Source organism: Chelonoidis abingdonii, chromosome 4, assembly GCF_003597395.2.
Source record: "Chelonoidis abingdonii isolate Lonesome George chromosome 4, CheloAbing_2.0, whole genome shotgun sequence".
Classification (NCBI taxonomy): Eukaryota; Metazoa; Chordata; order Testudines; family Testudinidae; genus Chelonoidis; species Chelonoidis abingdonii.
In genome coordinates this window covers 84343855-84358436 of record NC_133772.1, presented here as the reverse complement: position 1 = coordinate 84358436, position 14582 = coordinate 84343855, and the positions used below count along the sequence as shown (strand labels likewise).

The window sequence follows — 14582 nt, the reverse complement described above, 5'->3', positions numbered from 1 at the left end:
TCTATATTTTCCTTTACATTGTTTTATTTCTGTTTTTCCACTGCCTACTGGTGACTCTAAGCAGTTCAAATAACTAAGAACAAACAATATTTCAGACAAGATGTAACATCTGCCACCACTGCTTGTCATACACATGAAACCCCTGGTGACCTTCCAGCCCCTCAGCTCATCCAAGTGAGTGCCTAGTTGGTTAACAAATCCTTACTGTGGCAGACCAAGGTAGCTGAGTGTTCCAAAATCAAATACTTCTCAGGGTGAGTCAGGTCAGCATCCTCCTCCATTTCAGTGGGGCACCTCTCAGCTGACCAAAATTATGCTATCATTACAGTGGGAGACAGGCAGTCACCCTGGTAACAATTTAAGCGCTTTAGGTTATAACCGATCCCTTGGATTCTACCTGGAAGCTGGAAGCCAGCCAGTGGCGTAATGGGAGGTATTGCTTTTAGCTCTTTTGAAAAACCGTAAAATACCTTGATAGAGACTGGCAGAGAAAAACTGGAGGAGGGAAAAAAAAAAAAAAAGGCAGAGTAAATTGAGGTTCATTTACCAGTTACAGGCAAGCTAGTATTGGAGTGCCTTAGGTCCAAATTATGGGGTAACAGTGGGAGATTATAGAGCACTAGTTTTGTGTGTGGCACTCTGCTCATTAAGCAGGCAACCACATTTTGTGCTAGCTTGAGATCATTTGGAAATTCAGTACAGAGCTCCAGGTAGATCCGATTACATCTAATCTAATCTTGAACGGACAAAAGAAACTGTAAGGTTCACACCTGAAAGAAACGGTTAGGCAATCAGCTACTGCCTGAGCAACCAAGAGCAGTTCTCGATCTAACAACCACCTCAAACTGAAAACCTGTGGGGGCAGGCCATAGTTTCTTTCCCTCACCTCCAGGGTGGCAATAATATGGCAGACTTTTAGTGACATCTCCCATCCTACCAACATTACCTCAATCTTGTCAGAAATGATCCTTAAGCAGTTAATCTCACACACGTTTGGTCACTCATTCTACTTGGCATCTTGTCATTATTACTGGAGTTATGTCTTCTAGCAGTAAGTACTTTATCTCTACTAGTGTTGAGGGCAATCCTCACAGGACCAACTACAGTGTGCCAAGCTGTCCCGGGGAATACAAAAGGAATGTGACATACAATTGATATTGTGCTCTAGTGCAGGGGTTCTCAGACTTTTGTACGGTGACCCTTCACACAGCAAGCCTCTGAGTGCGACTCCCCTTATATGTTAAAAACACTTTTTCATGTGTTTAACACCATTATAAATGCTGGAGGCAAAGCGAGGTTTGGGGTGGAGGCTGACAGCTTGCAACCCCCCACGTAATAACCTCATGGCCCCTTGAGGGGTCCTGACCCCCAGTTTGAGAACCCCTCCTCTAGTGTCTTGTGCCAGTTTTCCCAGCGGACAAAATATTGCATAATGGCCCAAGCCTCTAAACTACTCTAAGAAATTAAGGTTCATGACTAATGTATTTTTAACATGAAAAATAAGACCATTTCTGAAACAAAAATAAAATGTAAACAATCTTCCACTATTTCTGCTCAAAATTCAACCTGCATCATTCAAATCCTAATCTTTCTATTGAATTTTTTTTTTCAAATGTAACAGTGTGGCTATATACAGAAGCACCGAAGGGCTCAAATCTGGATGGGGAGGAACAGAGGTTGTCAATGTGGAATATTTCAGTTCTTGATGTGAGATCAGCGACTCTAGCACTGGGATACTTGAGGTCTTTAAACCATGATTTGAGGACTTCTATAACTCAGACGTAGGTTAGAGGTTTGTTACAGGAGTGGGTGGGTGAGATTCTGTGGCCTGCATTGTGCAGGAGGTCGGACTAGATGATCATAATGGTCCCTTCTGACCTTAAAGTCTATGAGTCTATACTTGATCACTGAATACTGGGTACCAGTCTGGGTGGATAGATCACGTACCAAATCTCTGGACACGGAGCTTAATTCCACAATGAGAACACTAACTGGAACATTAAAATCAACACCCACTCAACAGTTGTCCACTCTGGTGCACACACCCCTCCACCCAAAATCTGGGGAGGGAGGGAGACATCCTCGGCCACCCTCATGAGTTCAATCAAATCATGGCCACCTTGAACATACCAATTCATGAGGACCTCCAGAATTTTATGAAGACATGCCTGAAATCTTGTAAGCCTTTCTGGGATCAGGCTAAAGTTCTTAAAGCATCCTCATTCAATCCTGAGGCACAACAGAAATGACAATGCTCACATCCCACATAAACACCTGATTGCTGATCCCACAAAACAACTTGCAGGCTTCAACCTACCCCAGAAACAATGGTCCACATTGAACTGTTTTAGAACACCACACTGCAGATGCTTCCATGGTTTTATAACTTTGAAGATGAAAGAATGCACAATGTGACTGTGGACACCTGTTGCAAATGATGGACCACCTTGCAAATTGTGCCGACTTCTATAGTTTCCTGGGGGCATCTCAGACTTTTACCAAGCCACTTCAGAACCTGTTCACTAGCTCACTCATCAGGACTTCGTTATCTAAACATTGCTAATAACCCCCTTGCCATATAAAAGAAGGATATGAGGTCACTTTGGGATCCAGAAGGATACCTATAACATGTTCATCATGCTGGGTCATGAACTCACTAACAAGCTGTGAATTTATTAGCTTGCTGGCACAGAAGCATATTTTATATTTTTGCCTTGTTCAAATAAAAAAGCTCTATAGATCTACTTATTATATGTGCATATATGAGCATTTTGGGTGTGCATTCCTACCGGATAGTGGAAAGACTGGGACAATTACCATGATTGTTTTCCTTACTTCTCTTTTTTAAGAAGTGACTCATTCTACATTAAGTTGTTTTTGAGGTAAGTAAATGTACATGTGAAAAGGCCAAATTTTGCAAAATCTTAGCACACTGCTGGTAGTTAACCCCAAACTATACCACCAGTTTCAAGACCCTGGCTGGCAGTAAAAGTAACCTCGAAGTATAGGGTGGAAAAATATTTTATTGTTCTTTAAGACTTTACTTGCTCTTGGACATGTTTATTGTAAGTACTGGTTTGAGCCAAAGATAAGAAAGTCAAAATACCTAGTTGTAGAGTACATAATAAAAAGGTTGGAAGTGATGTGACCTGCAGGAAGAGAGAAACTTGTCTGTAATCACATCTAAATTTCAAGAAATAGTGACAAGAGATGGATTGCCATGCCTTTTGTTCATCAGGAAGAGGGATTTTATTAAAAAACGTACTATTTTCAAAACAAAATCCACAGAAAAGAATTAGAACCCTGCAATAATCCTAAGCTTCAATTTTCATCTACCCTACCTTAACGCTTTTACACAAGAAGAAATACAAGCATGTGTATTTATATTCTTAAGCACCTTTGGAAATGCATGCATTTGTTTTAAATCAAATTAGATACCAAAATATATTAACGATTTCTGCAAGTTGCCACTGTTTGCCTGCTCCTGCTCTTTTCCTGTGGCTTTTGGAGTGTGGCTGGCACAATGAATCCTGTGCTGGTCAGAACCTAAGCCAGTGTACATGGCTCTGAAGCTCGGACAATTTACACCAGGTGAGAATCTGTTGGTTGGTGTTTCAGTGGATTAGTCCTATTCCTGAGAGACTGAAATCACAACATTTATAATTTCACTGGCATCAATGGATTTAACACCTGAGATTAATTTGGCCACTTAAGTGTTTTATGCCTCTCCCTACCCCCAAAATGGGAAGCGTAACTGTAAAATGATTCCTCTCTTTTGTTATTCCCGTTTATGTTGGCTTTTCCAGTTCTGGGACTCACCCAAAGCTTTTATTTGCATAATCAGAACTTCAACAGAGAAAAAGGTGAACATGGCTGGATTACCACCTGTCAATGCTACGACCTAGGTTTAACATGATACGGGGCATCCATTGTACAAGATCAAGAGTTGGTTTTATACCCTAGCTGTAATATTTCACTACATTTTGTTAGATGCTTAACATCATATCTTTCTCTGCCAGAGTCTCTTGTGTGTCCCTTGTTTATGTCTTTATTTGTGCATTGGTTGATTTGCATTGGTCATAAGTATAGTTCTAAATAACAGAGCAAGAACATCATTCTGGGCAATGTATAACTAATACTGAGAGACTGATCTGGAGAGATGCTGAACCCCCTCAGCTATGATCAGCTTCAAACGGGAGTTGCAGGTGGCCAGTACTATCAGAGTCATGTGATTACTTTCAAGGACATCTGAGCATGAAAGATGGCTTCATAAAAATCTGATTCTATGGTATTCTGAGAACAGAAGAAAGGGGGGTGGTGAGGGAGGGAGGAGACAGAGATGGAGACTTCTAAGAGAAAATGTTATTTGTAAAAAGGAAACTATTGTTTTTCCAGCTTGGCCATATCCTAGAACACGGTAATGCCCTCCCACTCCCCAGTCAGCACACACACGAACACATCTCCATACTGCAGCCACTGACTTTCACTCAAGTAGACAGTAGATTTCATAATCTCCTTCTGACTCAAACTTTTAAGGGAAACATTTAGCAACAGCAGCCAGAAGTTTGAGAGAAATGATAAATTCTGATTATACAAATGAAATTACAGCTAACTTCCAAAAATGTGTAAAGGAAAAAAAGAAAGCAATCTATAAAAACTGCTCATGCATAGAACATTTCAGATGTTCTCTGGGAAAGAAACAGTCAGCATCACTATGCCTGAATTTCAAAGGAAATACTCCCCAAGCATTGTGTGTGTACATTTCCCTGATGTCTGTAAGGGAAGTCCCTAATTCCCACCAGCTTTAATGCTAGTTCAACAGAACTGCTGATAACACCAGTGGGAGCCTTCATGTAGACTAGCTCCAGAAGCTGGACCTATTTGACCACCATGTCAGTTAAGTCAAGTCCAATTGACCATGATAAAAATGGGTCCAACTCTGGAGCCTTGTGTATGCTAGTACTCTCACTTATTACCACAAGATCCACTAAACAGGCATTGAAACTGCAGAGCTTCCCCCATCATCCCCAGTAAAATGGTATCCATTAGAGACGGTTTTTAAAAAGGGAGACTGTATACTATTTTCCCTTGTCGTTTCCTAGCCACCACCAGCCACATGCCACAGCAATGCACCCTGGACTATGGTAGAGCTAGTGATGTATGTTGCCTATAACTACTGAAGTTGGGTCTAGACCCACTAGATTATTTCTTCAGGTTCATCTCCATCTCCTTGCTTGTACTCCCTGCCTATCCAGAACTAGATACATTCAGGGAGGATAGGTCCATCAATGGCTATAAGCCGGGGCTGAGACAGGGATAGTGTCCCGAGCCTCTGTTTGCCAGAAGCTGGGAATGAGCAACAGGTAATGGATCACTTGATGATTACCTGTTCTGTTCATTCCCTCTGGGGCACCTGGCATTGGCCACTGTCAGAAGGCAGGACACTGGGATACATGGACCTTTGGTCTGACCCAGTATGGTCATTCTTATGTTTTTACTGCAGTCCCTATTTCGCTCCTAGCAGCAACATCCATCAGATGGGTTCATTAGCAATGCCCAACACACCTTATATCAGTTTCCTGAGAGAAAGATGAAGGTTTCTCTAGTGCTTTCCAGAACAATTTGCCCTGGTCAACACATTTTAGATTCTCATTCCAATAACTGCAACTTCTCACGCTCTGAAAGTGCAAGGCACAAAAGAACCAGGTTATAAATAGTGGAATGACTGCTCTCCAGGGAAATGCACCTGGAAACATTATAGAATACTTATACAATTTCTTTGAGAACAGCATTTAAATAGCATGATAGATAGCTATCTCACAGCTAATGAGACCAGAGACTATTTCTGAAAGAGGGTTAGCCAGGGCCGACTTTAGCCATAGGCAGAACAGGCAGCCGCCTAGGCACCACTAGGTCTGGGGGCACTGCTCTGCTGGGAGCCCGGACAGATGGGAAGCAGTGGAGTATGTAAGAGCAGGGCTGCTGGGTCCTAGAGAGTGCCGAATGCAGCACAGTCCGAGGGAGGGGATTGGCTGCTGGGGTCTCTGGGAAGGAGTGGGGGAAGGAACTCACCTGCAGGGTGACCAGATGTCCTAATTTTATAGGGACAGCCCCGATTTTGGGGTCTTCTTATATAGGCTCCTATTCCTCCCCACCTCCCCTCCCGATTTTTCACATTTGCTGTCTGGTCACCCTAGGTGAGGGTAATTGGTACCTATATAAGACAAAGCCCCAAATATCGGGACTGGCCCTATAAAATCAGGACATCTGGATCTTGGTCACCCCTAGCTGGGGAGCGCGTCTCTCCCTGGGCTGGCAGTGATCCATCTCATCTGGGGGGAGCTGCACAGGGCAGGATGAGCTGCTGTGGCTCCATGGGTGCCCCGTCCCTGAGATCAGATGCTGTGCTAACTTCACCATGGTCTGTTGGGCTGGCGGTGGTGCCATTGGCGTGTGATCGACCTGAGGGTTTGCTGCTGCTGTTGCCACTCTGCACCCAAGAGGTGGATTTTGGGGTCCTGCAGTTTTCCACCTATCTCCTCCTCTACTGCAGCTGTTGGACGCAGCAGGCTGGGGGTGAGCCAAGCATGAAGCAGTACTGTGTTTGCCATTTAGATTGTCATTTAACAAATTTGTTGGCCCAAAAATGCTTGCTAACAATCCTGAATTCAATTTCAATATTTTTAAAAAAAAAATCAATATCTTAGCCAAAAACAGAAAATTAAGTTGTTGACAATTATTTGTGACAAGTTTGGTATGGGGAAGGGAGTGGGCCAGTTTTCATCAGAGAAACAAAAAATGTTGACTGACTTTTCCTATAGCCCTGTTACTGCTAAATAGAGCCCTCCAACAACTGTAATATGCTCATCTCCTTACTAATGTATAGAGCAGGGGGTGGCAACCTACGGCACATGTGCCAAAGGTGGCATGCGAGCTGATTTTTGATGGCATGCAGCGGTGAGGCTGAGCGGCTCAGCCTGCCACTGCTCTGGGTTCCGGCTGCTGCCCCATTGCCACCCGATGGGGCCCGGGTGCCAGCCCCACTCAGCACCCACTGCTGGCCTGGGGACCCCCAAGGAACCCCAGGCTGGCAGCAGGCTGAGCAAGGCTGGCAGCTGATACCCTGGCTGAGCCACTCAACCCGCTGTCGGCCTGGGGTTCCATTCACTCAGCTGGTAGGGGCTGAGCAGGACTAAATTCAATGAAATAGGAAAACAAGAGCAACTAATGACAAAGTGCAAGAACCTAGAGCAGTGGTCCCCAACCTTTTTCGTCTGGCGGGTCACCAGACGAAGGACCGTGGCAGTGGATGAGCATCTGCCAAAATGCCGCTGAAATTCGGCGGCATTTCAGCAGCGAAGCCTCTGGATGACGCTGCTTATTGGTGGCAAGTGGTGTCATCCAGAGGGTCGCCCGCCGAAATGCCACCGAATTTTGTGGCATTTTGGCAGATGCTTGTCCGCCAGCCAGTACGCAGGTGCACTGAGAGGCCCCTGCAGGCGCCATGGCACCTGCGGGCACCATGTTGGGGACCCCTGACCTAGAGAGCCTCCTGAAGCATGGCGATCATTTTGATTTAAATGGACTTGAACTGTATGAAGAATTGAGTACACTGTCATCGTGTTGCCACATGCAAAATCGATGATGGACATTGTACAGTTTACTCATACCCAGCAAAACTTGTTGACATATATCCTAATGTGTACATTGCCACTCGTATTCTACTGACAATTCCTGTAACAGTAGCATCAGGAGAACGGAGTTTCTCAAACTAAAGCTCATTAAAAACTATCTCCGCTCTACAAGGAGTCAGGAACACTTGACTGGTCTTGCTATTCTTGCAATCAAACAAGACATCTTTGTCTTTGTCATACAATGACATTATTCCTGATTTTTCAGCCAAAAAAGCCAGAAAGATTGCTTTTAATTAAAAATTAATCCTTGTTTCAATATTTCTTCATAGAAATTTCCAATAAAATGTTGACAAATTAAAAAAATTATATTTGCATCATTCTGTCAAATCAGAATTTTTTCTGTAGTGCTGCTTCTTTAGTGCTAGTCCATCAGCGTTACAGTGTGCTTCATTAAGCTAAACTGGTTTTAATAGCATGCATGTGGCAAGTTTTCCAATAGCGTAAGCTTATGTTTGTGTTGTGCTAAGAGCATGACAGGCTCAGGGGCACCAGTTTAATAATCCTGCCTAGGGCACCATAAATCCTAAGGACAGCCCTGGGGTTAGCACTATGCACGATCACTGATGAGATTAACCTCCTGACATTAAGCCACTGCCCCAGAGAAAACCTATGAGAACATTTATCATACCAACCTTTGTAACTAATCCTTTCTATCACTCCTATAAACCTTATCTCAGAGAATAGGTACATATAATCTGAAAAATTAACAGGTTTTATTGAGGCAGCTATGCAAATTGAGGTACAAAGCTCCAATGCCCAAAGTTACTAGTTAAACCTGTACAGACGGGTCAAGTTCATTGGGAATATGTGGTGTTTCAAACATGAACTGACCAGTATAAGAAACTAGAAGATATGCAGGTCAACAACAGACAGTTCATTCACTTGGTACCAAAATCACCATGACCTAAGAGAGACATGGGCAGCATCTTCTCTCTAGGAAAGAGGAACTCATCCCAGTCCATTATTACGTGTACATTTCCTCTATGTGATGTTTACTCACTCTTTTGGACCATGAAAGATGATGGGTAACATTTTCAGAAGTGCCAGAGTGACTTAGGAGCCTAAACTGCATTTAGTTCCAATAAGACAAGATGCTTTTGCAAATTTTACTTGATGTTAATTAAATTCAGACATCACAGCTATTCCACTAGACACCTTTCCTAAACTGAAGTAGATAAAAGATAATGGTAAATGGCAGTGTGATTAATCAGACAACTTTCAATCTACGTGGCCATGTTAAGTCAATTTAAATTAATTGAAATCTCCTAAAATTGAGACATATCAAATGATTTATTGGAATCCAATGCTATTACATTTTGTGGTTCTATCAAAACAAGCACTCTGTCAAGTTTTATAATATATTTTTAGTTCTGACAAATTCTCTTCTAATAAACTCTTGTTGCTTAGTACTAACAGCTTCATTACCCTCTACATGTTTAGCAATTCTCTCTCAATAAGTCTTTCTGCTTTACACTGACAGGCACTAGAAGGATGATCCTAGATATAAAGTCTCTTATTTGAAAGTCAATACCACAATTTCTTTCCTGCATGTTGAGTCAGTGCCTGCTAGACCATGATTTTTCAGATGTATTAGTAGCATAACAATTAAATTCCCTTCATATATCACAATTAGTTTGCACCAGCTAAATTGTGTGTATTAGTTTAAGTTTTCTCTTACTCATTTCTTAAGTTATTTTTTCAGGGTCTTCCTTACTTTATAGCTGTTCAAACTTACTTGTCTTGTTCAAAATTATTATATATTTATTTATTTTTAAAAAGGAGTTTGGTATCCACTATTGAGTAATTCATTAAATTTACAAGAGCAGGGAGGAAGAAAATTAACTCTCTCTCAAGTGGTTTTCCTTTCCACTCACCCCAGCAATTTTACAGAAGCCTTCAATTCCCCTGACTCTTTTGGCCAGTGTTAACTATTATTTTTAATAGGTTTCAGAGTGGTAGCTGTGTTAGACTGCATCAGAAAAAACAACTAGGAGTACTTGTGGCATCTTAGAGACTAACAAATTTATTTGGGCATATGCTTTCGTGGGCTAAAACCCACCCAATGAAAGTGGGTTTTAGCTCACGAAAGCTTATGCTCAAACAAATTTATTAGTCTCTAAGTGTCACAACTACCCCTAGTTTTTTTTTAAATTATTTTTAATTATCTGTATTGTTGTAGCACCTAGGAGCCCCAGTACTCCACTGTGCTAGGTGAAGTACAAACAGAATAAAAACGGTCCCTGCCCCAACCAGTTTACAATCTACGTGTACAAGAGACGACAGATGGATACAGGGTAGCACAAAAACAATTAGCATGATAAGCAGTGGTCTCAACATACCAGCAGCCTAACTGTTGTCAAGTTCTTTGTAGGCATAATAAAGGAGAATTTAAAGGAGGGGTTTGAAGGAGGACAATGAATTAGTTTTGCAGCTGTTTACAGGGAGTTTCTCCTGAGGGAGAAAGCATGATGGTACTTGTTTGAAAATTTAACAAGTGGGCCATGGCGGCTGGAATCAGGGGTTGATCAGAAGCAAAAGTAGACACTGATAACGAATGAGAAATATTACTGTGAATTGACTGTGAAGACACGTAGCATATGTTTGATGCAACAGAGAAGGAGTAGCCCATGCAGAGTGTCTGTTACAGCTATCCCCCATTCCATTTTGTTTCTTACAGCTGTCCCCATACTCCATTTTGTTCTCCTCCTGTGGCCACCCCTCCCTGGCTGTTAAGTTGTTTACCAGGGCCACTGCCCTTCTCAAAGGGAGGGCCCCTTAAGTTGTTTACCAAGAGCCACTGCCCTTCTCAAAGGGATGGCCACTTGTGCTAAGTGGGACCACTGCCCTGTTCAAAGGGTAGTCCTGTTATCACCTTGTTAAACCTGGGCTCGGTGTAGGGTAGGCAATGTCCAGCTGCAAGACCTATTGTGTTTTTAAGGTCCTAGGCATGAGTCATAGGCCTCATGTGCTTTTGAGTCACCTATTGCACAGGACTCTGCCTAGACATGTCTCTGTGCTCACCTACCTGTTGTTTTTTTTTTCTCTTTCCCCTGCCTCTGAGCGGAGCCAATCAGAAGTACTGGTGGGAGACTGCCTAAGTTTGCCCTTAAAACCAGACATTTTGATCAGACCTCAGAAAGGTTCCTGCATTGCTGCCTGGTCTGATCAGCCAGGGGTTCTGGGGGGTCCTTTCTCCGCTCTCGTTTTATTTTTGAGCGTACCCCCCATTTTTTTGAACCCCCCCCCCCCGAAAACGAATTGCTGCCTGAGAGATCTCCTGATTATTGAGACCGTACCTAGCCTTCTGATGATCTTGCTGCTTTTACCTCTGCTGCTTCCTTTGGGGCTGGTAAGAATCCCTCTGTGAAACTCTCTATACTTTTATTTTTATTATTAGCTGCTGGCTCTGTCCCCCAGCACTCAGACTCAAGCTAAACCTTGGTCTGTGTCTTAAAAACCTTCTCTGCTTTCAGCTGTATCCACTGCTGCAGCCACCATCCCTTGGCTTCCTTGGGAGCTGGATCCTGGGCTGCCAGCTTGCGGCCCCCGCCCCACTGCTGCTAAGGTGCACCTATTAGAATCAGGTTCTTAGTCTAGATAAGTTGTAATTTCATTTTGCATAGCTGTGGTTAAGTTAGGTTTAGAGAATTATTTGTATTGTAGTGGTTAAGTTAGGTTTAAAAAATTGTTGCATTGTGTTCTTTTACTTGCTAATTTGTGTAGTCTTGGATCATAGATAAGATTTTGCTGTGTTCTGTATAATTGTGGTTAAGTCTGTCTTCCCGTTGCCCCCCCGCCACCCCGAGCTCCCCAGTCACTGTTTAAAACTTGCAGCCTGTCTGCTCTCTGTGTCTCCCTGAGTTTAAACCTCCCTCTGCTCTCTGCTCACGTGCTCCTCTTCCCCCATCCCCCAATCTCATTCCCCTACCACTGCCTCTCTCTCTCTCCCTCTTTTTTAATCCGTTCCCCCACATGTTCACCCTGCTCCTACTGCCCTCAAACCTCAATTGTATTACTAAAGTCTAGCATAAAACCCCTTTGGTTACCCTTTTTCTCTCTAACACACCTCACATTTTACATTTACACCACTGTGACACACTTTTACCTAGAGTTGGATATTTAACACATTTTTCCCATAACTGTTAGTTGGTTATATGCTGCTGTAACACACCCTTTACGTAAGAAATTGTTAGCTACCTGTTACATTTATATTTCAGTGTTAATCAGTTACTGTATTGTACTCCACTGTGTTGTACCCCACTATTGAAACCCTCTATACTATTTACTAAAAGAAACCCCTCCCCAATTGTCTACCTTAATAAACCCCATACCCCTCACAATTGAATCTTCCCAGTTTTTTGCATTTTCTTAATAAAGTTTATTTTGCACCCCACCAGTGCAGTAGTTGTCCCCCAAGATTCCCTACCTGCTGGCAGGGTCACAGAGATGCAAAAAGAGAGGTGACATGATCCAAGCTACAGACTCGACAAACGATCTTCACAGCAGCATTCTGAATAAATATGAGGGGAATAAGACTGCATTTGTCTAGGCCAGAGGAAAGAATACTGCAGTAACTGAGCTGTGAGAGGACGATGGCCTGAATGAGAGTTTTAGCTGTGCAGAGATAGGAAATTCATTCTACTTTTTGCTGCCTTTATCCTTCTCCTGCAAACGTTAAGCATGTATCAATTTCCTGAAAGCAGAAAAGGAGGCAACCAAACAAGATGAATTAAACTTTTTAAAACTCAACTTTGGGCAATCTGTCAGAAGCCACAATAGCTGCTTCTTGTTTCTTGCATTCTTTGCTTCCCAGAATTGAAGTCCATTGCACCTTGTTTATGGTTTTAGCATCTCCCCAACATTCTTCCCCACTAGTGGAGTTTCATATTTCCTCTTATTCCATCTTTGTCACCAAAGACAGGTAGGAAAAAGAATGCCAGTGAATTCTGTGTTTGTTTTCCAGAAGCCTTATTCAGGCGCAATGGTAAACAGACTATTTCAGCCTTAGCTTCTCAGTGAGAGAGCAGCCAAATTTCCATAGTAGTCTCAGCTGGCACACTTGCGGCATAAGAGACAAACCAAATCAACCGAAGGACAAACAATGTCAGCATAATGACATGCAGATTTTGCATCCAGAATTCTCCATCCATCACAGCCCTGTGGAAAGCTGAGTGCGCAAGAACCAAAGGCAGCTGGGTTTTCCCCATCTAGAGTATGTAAAATCCAGTCTTCAGTGCAGTTCAACTTGTGGGTGTGAAGCTGCTGCCATCTCTGTCCTGTCACAATATTTTTATAGTCACATAAATGTGACTGGTCACAGTATTAGACTCTTAGAAAACAAATGAGAACACTTGCACAAGATTGGTAGAAATAGTCCAAAAATATCTGCTGGGTAAGCATGTACAGTAGAACCTCTGACTGTGAAGACAAGTAATTTATGATTGATGCAACAGAGTAGCCGCCCCTGCAGAGATGCAATAAGAGAGGTGACATGGTCTGAACTCTGAACACCAGAGTTACAGACTTACTGGTCAACCAGACACCCTCTGTACTGGAAGTAATCCCCTGCGTGCACACACAAGCTTTACTGCCTGGGGGCTTTAGCCTTGGGGCTCAGGGCTTCAGCCTGTGGGGTTAGAGCTGCAGTCGCAGGGTGAGAAGGGGTCAGGGCTCTGGGAAGGGCGGTTATTGGGCTTCTGACCCTCAGGAGAAGAGGAGTTTGGGGCTCCAGCTCCATGGCGGGTGCAGAGGCTCTATCTAGGAGAGAAGTGCCAGTTTCAGCCCTGGTGCTCTCCCCCACCTGACTGAAACCAGGAGGGGAGCCGTGGGGAGCCCCAGCACCCTCCATGAGGCAAAAGCCAGGAATGGAACAGTGGGGCTAAGCCCCAAGCCCCTCGGCAAGCCTGAAACTGGGAGCAGAGTCACGGGACTCGAGCCTTGAGCCCCAGCACTCCCACCAGATCTAAAGCCCTGAGCCCTGGTGCTCACTGTGGTCAGAAGCCCTAACCTCCCTCCCCACATCCCCACCTGAAGCCCTGACCCTCCCCCCAAGTGGCTGAAGTCCATAATGTCTTGTTCAGAGTTACGGACAACTTCCATTCTTTAGGCGTTCGTAACTCTGAGGTTCTACTCTACCCCTTTTTAGCAAATATCACCACCCTTCCTGCAACTCTGCTTTCTGCTTAATTCTTGTATACAGGTACTGGAGATGTTTGAGAGAACATTTCTAACTTAGCACTTAAGGCACCAGGGTAGCTCAGTAACCAGGCATATTGCACCTTTGAACCTCTAAATTTCAGGCCATCACTTCCCTTGGGATGGAATCCCACAGTTCTCCCACTCTCAAACTGGGCCCTGGATTGCAGTCCTCTGTGTACCTCCTGTGATCACCTCAGTAGGTCTGACTTAGGTCTGGACCCTTCAATTCTGTTCCCTCTGGGGTAGTGACAGTGTTTAATACAGTGATCAAACAGCCTCTTTTAAAGCAGAGTATTAGTTACTTAGAACACAATCATTTCAGAGAAAACAGCAATAAACAGACTTATCTGTATCTCATTCTTCCTAGGGTTTACCGTTACCTGATTTGAGAAGTCTCGATTAACTTCAGACTCCTCCACAGAACCTGTCTGCCTTAGTCTGTCACCCCAGAGCAGTGGTCTCCAAAGTGGGGTGCACGCACCAGGGGATGAGCAAGACGATCCATTGGGGAGCATGGCAGGAGGAGTGCTGCCGGAGGGGGGAAAAAGGGGCAGCCAGAGGACGGAGGGAGCGAGCAGGGAAGCAGAGGGTTTTAGGGGCTGCAGGCCCTCGGATAAAGGGGCCCCGGGGCCCAGGTCTGCAGCTCTAAAGCCCCTTTCGGAATGCAGGGCAGCAGCGCAGCCAGTTGCC

At 43.8% G+C, this 14582-nt stretch overlaps 1 protein-coding gene and 1 long non-coding RNA gene across 3 annotated transcripts in view; one reads left to right on the top strand and one right to left on the bottom strand.

Annotated features, from left to right (window-relative positions):
* The window catches only part of SUSD6 (sushi domain containing 6), a 118804-nt gene that overhangs the window by 34667 nt on the left and 69555 nt on the right, over window positions 1–14582 (bottom strand). The gene's annotated exons all lie outside the window — the stretch shown is intronic.
* LOC116821513 (uncharacterized) lies at window positions 43–14361 on the top strand. The gene is made up of 3 exons (XR_012655782.1): window positions 43–219; window positions 1622–2882; window positions 14260–14361. It is a non-coding gene; the product is annotated as an uncharacterized LOC116821513 (long non-coding RNA).